Here is an 8,720-nt window from a genome sequence, read left to right on the forward strand (position 1 = left end):
TCTTGGATCTTTTTTTTTTTAGTTTGTGTCAATCCTGTAGTTATAATTTCTTTCAATGTTGAGAGTTCCTTTCTCATATGATCAGAGGTATTTTCTTGACCTTGTTTTAATTATATAATGTTGTTGAATCCCTTCTTCTGAGTCATTTTGTGATACATTTGATTGTTGCATCTGAGAGAAGAGTGTGTCTGTGATTGAGGTCAGCTGTATGGCCAAGTTACCTTGAAGCTTCTCCAACCATTCAGACATTTCAAAATTTTCGTTAACTTATTACCTCAAACATTTTATATGATTACAATAACCACAATAAAACAATTAAAACTAGGCTTAAACTTTAAACACGTTTATAATATAATTTTTATGTCCATATCTTCTATAAAGACTTTTCATTAACTTATTATATGATTACAATAACCACAATAAAACAATTAAAACTAGGCTTAAACTTTAAACAAAGTTTATAATATAAAGCTCAATGTCAAATAGAGCTATACCATGATATTCAGCAACAGGAAACTTGTATTTCAAATGCCCTATTTTATAGTTTATATTAAAAGGATTACAGGAACATTAGAAATATTTAAAAATAGCAAGTTCAAGATGACAGAATTAAATAGGATATGAAATGCTAAGGTAAGTTTGTTAATAAGAATTAGTATTTATTACTCTTATTCAAGACTATTTTGCATAAGGAATAAGCCATATTACTTGTTAGTGTTATTAAAGAAACTGAATTCTTGCATTCTTATCATCTTATTCAGGGCTTGCTATTCGAATCTTCACTTAGTATCTTCATATGGCATCGAATCTTCACTTAGCATCAATCCAAATATAGATGGGTTAGTAACAAATTCAACAGTAATTGTAAATTCCACCGGATGGCAGCAAAGACCACTACAGAAATTGAGAAGGCTCTCCAGAGTCTCCTCCCCCAAAAGGCTTGTATTACTCCCAAAACATAGTAGAAGTTCAGGGAACATAAATGCTGCAGGGATAATGTGAAATTGAATGAGTAAACATTATTCCAACTCAGGTCCAATGTTTAAAAATGCACCACTCTTGCTGCAGTCTCAATCTTTTTGTAAAAAAGCTGGCTCCTTCCTCCAAAGTTAGAATACAAACATTACACTGCAGACACAGATTAATGAGTAAAGTGATAGTAATGAACTTTAGTAAAAGTCCTCTAATTATAGGCTCTTCATCAGTTCAAAATGCAATACAGGTTGTTCAATTAACTCGAATAATGATTTGTTACGATCCCAGTGGAAACAAAAGTAAAGCAGATTGTTGGTATTTACACAGAGTTCATTTAAACAGAGATATGCTTGTATATAATGATAAAATAAAACCCAGATGGTCCTCTCATGAAGTTTCTGTTTGATCCTGGTCCTGTAGTCCTCCTGTTCCTTCAAGGGGTCCAGGAGGTCATCGCATCCGCCTGGGTACAACCTGCTTCTGTTCCAGCCTCCTCAAGAAAGCTTGAAAACCTTTACCGAGTGAAGGAAGTTGACTGTGCTTTTTTATTTCAGCACCCCAAAACTAATTCAATGATGGCTGAGGTGCTGCCAGCCAAGAGTCGTTCTGGGTCTACCATTACAAAGAGTTCATGGGTGTTATCAATAATAAAATATAGTTACTGTTTGGAATTTGCCTCTTCACCCCCATGCCACCTACCCTAACATGCTGGGACCGCTGGTTCCCAATTTCTATCCTGGGAGCTGTCCTCCCTCATTCTGAAGGGGCACATGGTATCTACAACAGGTGTTACACCCCATGCTAGATTGCATATGTGTACTCTGCAGAACTGGTTGATTAGACATTATTCTCCCTTCAAACAGGCCCCTTGGACCAAGCTTACAGTCCCTCAGTAAGTGGTGCGCTCCCTTTCCTGGTGGTCCACAGTCCACCATCTGGCTGTTGGAACAAGACTATGCACTCAACTTCATTCATTCAATCCAGATCTTTACAGATACATCCCTGACTGGTTGGGGTGCACACTGCCGGGAGCTTACTGCACATGGCTTCTGGACAGAGTCAGAAGCCTCATTACATATTAACCTTCTGGAGCTCAGAGCCATTAAGCATACTCTCTGTTCTTTAGCATACCTCTTTCATTTCATAATGACTGCAATTTATGGCTAGTTTTAATGGGGAAAAGGTGGGGGTGGGAATTCAATGATATATGGCAGTCAATGCTCCGTCTAAGCTGTGGAGTCCTGTGAGCAAAAATTCTACTTTGTGTGCTACTAGCATTAATGTTCTGAGCAAGCAATTTGGCTGCTGCATAAATTAGTTTGCCCTGGAGCCATCCTTCCTATGAAAAAATGGGTGAGCCGGAGGCTAAAAAACTGAGCTAGCTGCTCTGTACATTGCTCAGAAATTGAGTGGCACAGCAACTGTTTGGTATTCTAGCTCAGAGACTTCAACCATGCATTTACCTACCAAGCGAAGGCATCAGTGATGTTGTCAGTCCTCATGTTGTCAGTCCTCACCAAGACATTCTTGTCTCTCAGTGAGTCCCAGAAGGCAATTAGGGCCAGCTTGATTGCTCACAGTTCCAGCTAGTTGACACTGTTCCCCATTTCCAACAGGGACCACCTTCCCACCCTTGATTTAAACCTGTTATTGGGAGTCTCATCCTCTGCTGCCAACGGGAATGGCTCCCTGCCCTCCTCTAAGTGACAGCCCTTCAAATACTTAAAAGAGAGCAATCATGTCCCCCCCTCAACCTCCTCTTCTCCTGACTAAACATTCCAAAGTCCTTCAGCCTTTCCTCATAGGGCTTGGTCTCCAGGCCCCTGATCATCCTCATTGCTCTCTTCTGCACCCACTGCATTCTGTCCACATCCTTTTTGAAGTGAGGCCTCCAGAACTGTGCACAATACTGCAGGTGTGACCTGACCAATGCAGTGTACAGTGGGACTATTACATCTTGCGATTTGGATGTTATGCCTCTGTTAATACACCCCAAGATCACATTAGCCATTTTTGTCGTCACATCACACTGGCTGCTCATATTTAACTTATGGTCCACCCATACCCCAAGATCTTGTTCACACATATTGCTACCCAGAAGTGTATTCCTTATCCTGTATCTGTTTACCTCATTTTTGTTACCCAGATGTAGAACTTTACATTTATCCTTGTTAAATTGCATCTTGTTCACATCCACCCACTTTTCCATTGTGTTCAGATCTTGTTGAATTCTATATCTTCTGGTGTGTTCACTGCTCCTACCAATTTGGTGTCATCTGCAAATTTATTGAGTAGCCTCTCCATATACCGTTATCCAGATCACTGATAAAAACATTGAAAAGTACTGGGCCAAGAACTGAGACCTTTGGCACCCCACTGGACACCTCCCTTCATTCAGATGAAATACCACTGACAACTACTCTGAGTGTGGTTCTGCAACCAGTTCCCTATCCACCTAACTATCCTAGAGTCAGTCCACAGTCCTTTAGTTTATCCATTAGAACATCATGGGGAACCCTGTCAAAAGCTTTACTGAAATCCAGGTCAGCAACATCAACAGCATTCCCTCGATCCAGTAAACTTGTCACTCGATCAAAGAAGAAATGAGGTTGGTCTGGTAGGACCTGTTGGGGGCAAATCCGTGCTGACTTCCCTGGATCACCAAGTTGTCCTTTAGATACAGACAGATCCTTTTAAAATCTGTTCCAGTATCTTCCCTGGGACAGAAGTCAGACTCACTGGCCTGTAGTTTCCTGGATCATCCCTCCTCCCTTTTTTGAAAATTGGGATAACATCTGCTCTCCTCCACTCTTCTGGTGCACCTCCTGTCCTCCAAGAGGTCTGGAAGATGATGGACTAAGGCTCTGCAAGCTCTCTAGAAAGTTCTTTGAGCACTCTTGGGTGCATACCATCTGGCCCGGTGGATTTGTACTCATTCAGTGCAGCCAGTTGCTTCTCAACTACCTCTCTGTTCATGTCAACCAGCAGCCTGGACGCTGTACTTTGCCTACTACCACCTCTAGGTGAACCCTTTCTCTTCTTCAGTGAAAAAACTGAGGCAAAATAGGCATTAAGCCTTTCTGCTTTCTCTCTGTCCTCTGTCAAAGTTTCTCTGTTTTCACCCAACAGTGAATCTCCTGTTTTCTTAGGTGGGCCACCAGCACCTTGGTGAAGACCATTGGTGAAATTGACAGGCCAAAGGGTAAAGCTGTGTATTGGTAATGTCTGTCCCCCAGGGAAAAACATAGGAACTGCCTCATTGAGGTCCAGAGGCACCAAGTAACTATCCTGCGGTATGATTTGGATAATCAAGTGCAGTGACTCCATGCGGAATTTCAACTTTCTGACCTACCAGTTCAGTTCCTTTAAGTTGAGAATTGCCCTCTAATCTCCCAACTCCTTGGGCACCACGAAGAGCACCAAGTAGACCCTCTGGAAACTCTGAGAGGTGGGCACCAGTTTGTCCGTTTCAATGGCTAGAAGATGCTCTACCACTTCCTGTAATGGCTGGCATTTTTGCTTCAATCCAGGACCTGGGGATGGGATGAACTGGTGTGGTGGGGATGCAAACTCTATTTTGTAGCCATGCTGGATGATGGAAAGCACCCAGTGGTTCATCATGGTCTGCCTCCAGATGTGGGTAAAACTCCGGAGGTGACCCCCATTGCAGAGTCAGGTGGTGGTTCTTTTTGCTGGACTGGCTCTGTCCTGCTTGTTGGGTGGGAATTGTCTGTTGTGGAACCTTGGCCAGTAAGTAAAGGCACAGTTGCTCCCGAAATCCTTGCCTTTCCATTCCCTGGCGTGGGACCTGTATCCACAAAAGGAACCATAGGACCTCCCTGTGTTGTCTTTCCCCCTTGAGACAATGGTAGATGACATAGCTTTCTTTAGTTTCTACTAGGACCTTGTCTAAGTCTCCCTCCCCAAAGAGCAGCCTACCAGAAAATTTCTCTGTGGATAGATTGGATTTTAATAAGGGTTCCACCTTCCAGTGTTTTAGCCAGAAATTTCTTCTGATAATATTCGCTGCCTGCATCCTTGCACAGAACTACATAGCATCTTGAGATGCATCCACAGTGAATACTGTTGTCTTCTTAATCTTTAGATGCGATCTCCTAAACGTCAAGAGATCAGATTCCATGTCCAGAAGCAGGTTGTCAGCCCAGATAATTATGGCTCTGGTAGAGTTTGACGGGACTCTGCTGAAGATTTTCCGGGTTCTGTGGCCATGGTCTTGGCATTGTAGAACCTGACGTTTCGCCAGTAACTGTGACTGGCATCCTCAGAGGTACAACACAGAAAAATGGGAATACTCTCTGTCAACCTTGACACAGAGAGTACTCCATTTTTCTGTGTTATACCTCTGAGGATGCCAGTCACAGTTACTGACGAAACGTCCGGTTCTACAATGCCAAGACCACAGCCACACAACCCGGAAAATCTACAGCAACTAATGAACTCTGGCTGCGAAAGCCTTCGACAACATATTTGACAGGACTGCTGACGCCGATTGTGAGGGAGGATGCCTCATGCAAACTCTTGAACACTGTCCACCGAGTCTTTCAGGGCATCGTTTCTGCCTTTGGAAAGGACAGCACCCAAATGGAGAGCAACTACCTAAATGGTCTGGGGCCTGTCTACCTGAGGGACTGCCTTTCCCCATATGTTCCCCCAAGAGCACTGCGATCGGGAACGCAAAACCATCTGGCCAGGTTAGGTGTAACTAGGACCAGGGCGTTCTCCCTGGTGGCACCAACGCTGTAGAACGAGCTCCCTCATGAGATTAGAGCTCTACGGGACCTCCAGCAGTTCCGTAGAAATTTAATAAATAAATACTGGAGCATCCCCTACGGGGACCTTTAACGCCTCTATATTTGCCTCTGGCATGGCATTTTTTAGCAACTATTGTTAACAAAGAACCATATCTGGGGACAGCTGATTCCATCCTCAAGACTTCGTCAAAGAACTCCAGGAAGGGGCAGACCAATGGCCTCTTTGACAGTCTCTTAAACACCCCCACCCCCATATCAAACTTGGGCTGATGCAGATGATCTGAGTTTTTCTGGGCTGTCCATCTGGTAATTCAGAGTAGAGATGACTTTCTTCAAGAGTCTCTGAAAATGCTCGATTTGGAACCACCTAAATGAAGTATTCGAGTATCAGAATCCTCGACTGACCATTCTTTCTCCAGTGGTTCAGATCATGGGACAGTCCATACAGTTGGAATACGCTCCTCCTCCAATTGCAGGGTCAGCTTCAAGCTTTGATCCATGTGGGGAGGGGCTTATCCCCTGGAGACATTCCAGTTCTTGCCGGGCCTGCTTCAGAGCAGGACATGCTCCAGCAGTGCTCTTCAGCGCAGCAACCAAAGAAGAAAGAAGGAATTTGAGCCACGGCACCTGGAGGTGTTAAATTCAGTGGCAAAGAAAGAAAGAGGGCAATTCGGCACTGGGAGGTCCCCGACTGCCGCAGCGTTCCAGCAGCCCTCTGCAGCCTCCTGCCGGCCTTACCCACTCCTGGGGTGGAGGGCCTACCCCTTGGTGCTTGCTGGGGTGCGGTTGAGCCTGCGATCTAGTGGCGAGAGAGACCCTGTCGTTCTGGTCGGCTCCCTGTGTCTACCTGAGGGACTGCCTTTCCCCATATGTTCCCCCAAGAGCACTGCGATCGGGAACGCAAAACCATCTGGCCAGGTTAGGTGTAACTAGGACCAGGGCGTTCTCCCTGGTGGCACCAACGCTGTAGAACGAGCTCCCTCATGAGATTAGAGCTCTACGGGACCTCCAGCAGTTCCGTAGAAATTTAATAAATAAATACTGGAGCATCCCCTACGGGGACCTTTAACGCCTCTATATTTGCCTCTGGCATGGCATTTTTTAGCAACTATTGTTAACAAAGAACCATATCTGGGGACAGCTGATTCCATCCTCAAGACTTCGTCAAAGAACTCCAGGAAGGGGCAGACCAATGGCCTCTTTGACAGTCTCTTAAACACCCCCACCCCCATATCAAACTTGGGCTGATGCAGATGATCTGAGTTTTTCTGGGCTGTCCATCTGGTAATTCAGAGTAGAGATGACTTTCTTCAAGAGTCTCTGAAAATGCTCGATTTGGAACCACCTAAATGAAGTATTCAAGTATCAGAATCCTCGACTGACCATTCTTTCTCCAGTGGTTCAGATCATGGGACAGTCCATACAGTTGGAATACGCTCCTCCTCCAATTGCAGGGTCAGCTTCAAGCTTTGATCCATGTGGGGAGGGGCTTATCCCCTGGAGACATTCCAGTTCTTGCCGGGCCTGCTTCAGAGCAGGACATGCTCCAGCAGTGCTCTTCAGCGCAGCAACCAAAGAAGGAATTTGAGCCGCGGCACCTGGAGGTGTTAAATTCGGTGGCAAAGAAAGAAAGAGGGCAATTCGGCACTGGGAGGTCCCCGACTGCCGCAGCATTCCAGCAGCCCTCTGCCGGCCTTACCCACTCCTGGGGTGGAGGGCCTACCCCTTGGTGCTTGCTGGGGTGCGGTTGAGCCTGCGATCTAGTGGCGAGAGAGACCCTGTCGTTCTGGTCGGCTCCCTGACTGTGACGGACCCCGGAGACCGATCAAAGGCAGGACAGAAAACTCCCAGCCAGTTGATACGGCGGTGAGTGCCCTCGGGCCCTTTACAGTCCCTTTCCGTTTGGGGTGGACTTGGGGTGAGAGGGGAGAGCGGTGGGGGGATTTGGCAACTCCAGTCTTCCCGAAGCCGGTAGAGGCAGTGGCGGAAGTCCCTTTTCCTGTTGTATCTGACCCTTTATTGCTGCCTCCTTGAGATCTCCTGGAGAGCATTTGGAACTAGTCGGTACTGGAGAGGCGTTTTTTCCTGGGAGATCAGGGACAACTGTGTTCCACAATGGGACAAGGTTTACTGTGCCCTCTTCCTATGGAAGGTTTTAGGTGGGAAAAATGGCGGCGGCCATTTTAGATTCCCTCATTGGGCTTTCTGTTTCACTTCCCCTTGCAGGCCTAGTGAAATGGCTGACCAAACTGAAAGAGAAGGCTCACAAGACAGAAACAGCTCCCTTACTGACCTGAGTTTTCTCAGACTTTCTGCCTCCCTAGCCACGCAGGAAGCAATGGAGACACATGAAGTGGATCCTAGGGAAAATGAGAAGGCTGAACTCATGAGCTGGTTCAGGAGTGAGATGAGAAAGGAGTTCAAGGAGATGTTGCAGGATGCGTTCCAGGGCTCTGACCCTGCTGGATCCTCCTTAGGAAGGGGCAAAGCAACTAAGAGGTCCAGAACTAGCAGGGAAGATGTATCCTCCAGCAGTTCTAGATCCCCTCCTAGACACAGGCAAAGGAAACGAGTTAAGTCTCCCTCTAGAGCTCATAGTCCTCTCCTAGGGAACAGGGAGGTGGATTCAGAGTCTACTGTTACTTCCTCGAAGAAAGAGGAAGGGGAGTTGTCAAAGAGAGGAAGTTATGCCCTCTGTCCAATCTAGGTTGTTTCCCCAAGAGTTACATGTTAGACTCAGGTCCACTTTTGACTCACATTATGAAGCTGAATGCATCAACTGATTCCAAAAATATCAATTCCTATTCAGTTAGCAAATTTGGGAAAAGGGAGAAAAGTAATTTACTTATCTAGGTGCTAAGAAAGGAGTCCTGTACCACAGTTCTAAAAGCCCTTATTGTCAAAATTGCCATGTAATTAGTGACCATATATATATGAAAACACTGTTTAATCAGGAAAAAATAATGTAGCAGG

The sequence above is a fragment of the Gekko japonicus genome, unplaced genomic scaffold, assembly GCF_001447785.1.
Source record: "Gekko japonicus isolate JY-2015 unplaced genomic scaffold, Gekko_japonicus_V1.1 scaffold3282, whole genome shotgun sequence".
Lineage (NCBI taxonomy): Eukaryota > Metazoa > Chordata > Lepidosauria > Squamata > Gekkonidae > Gekko > Gekko japonicus.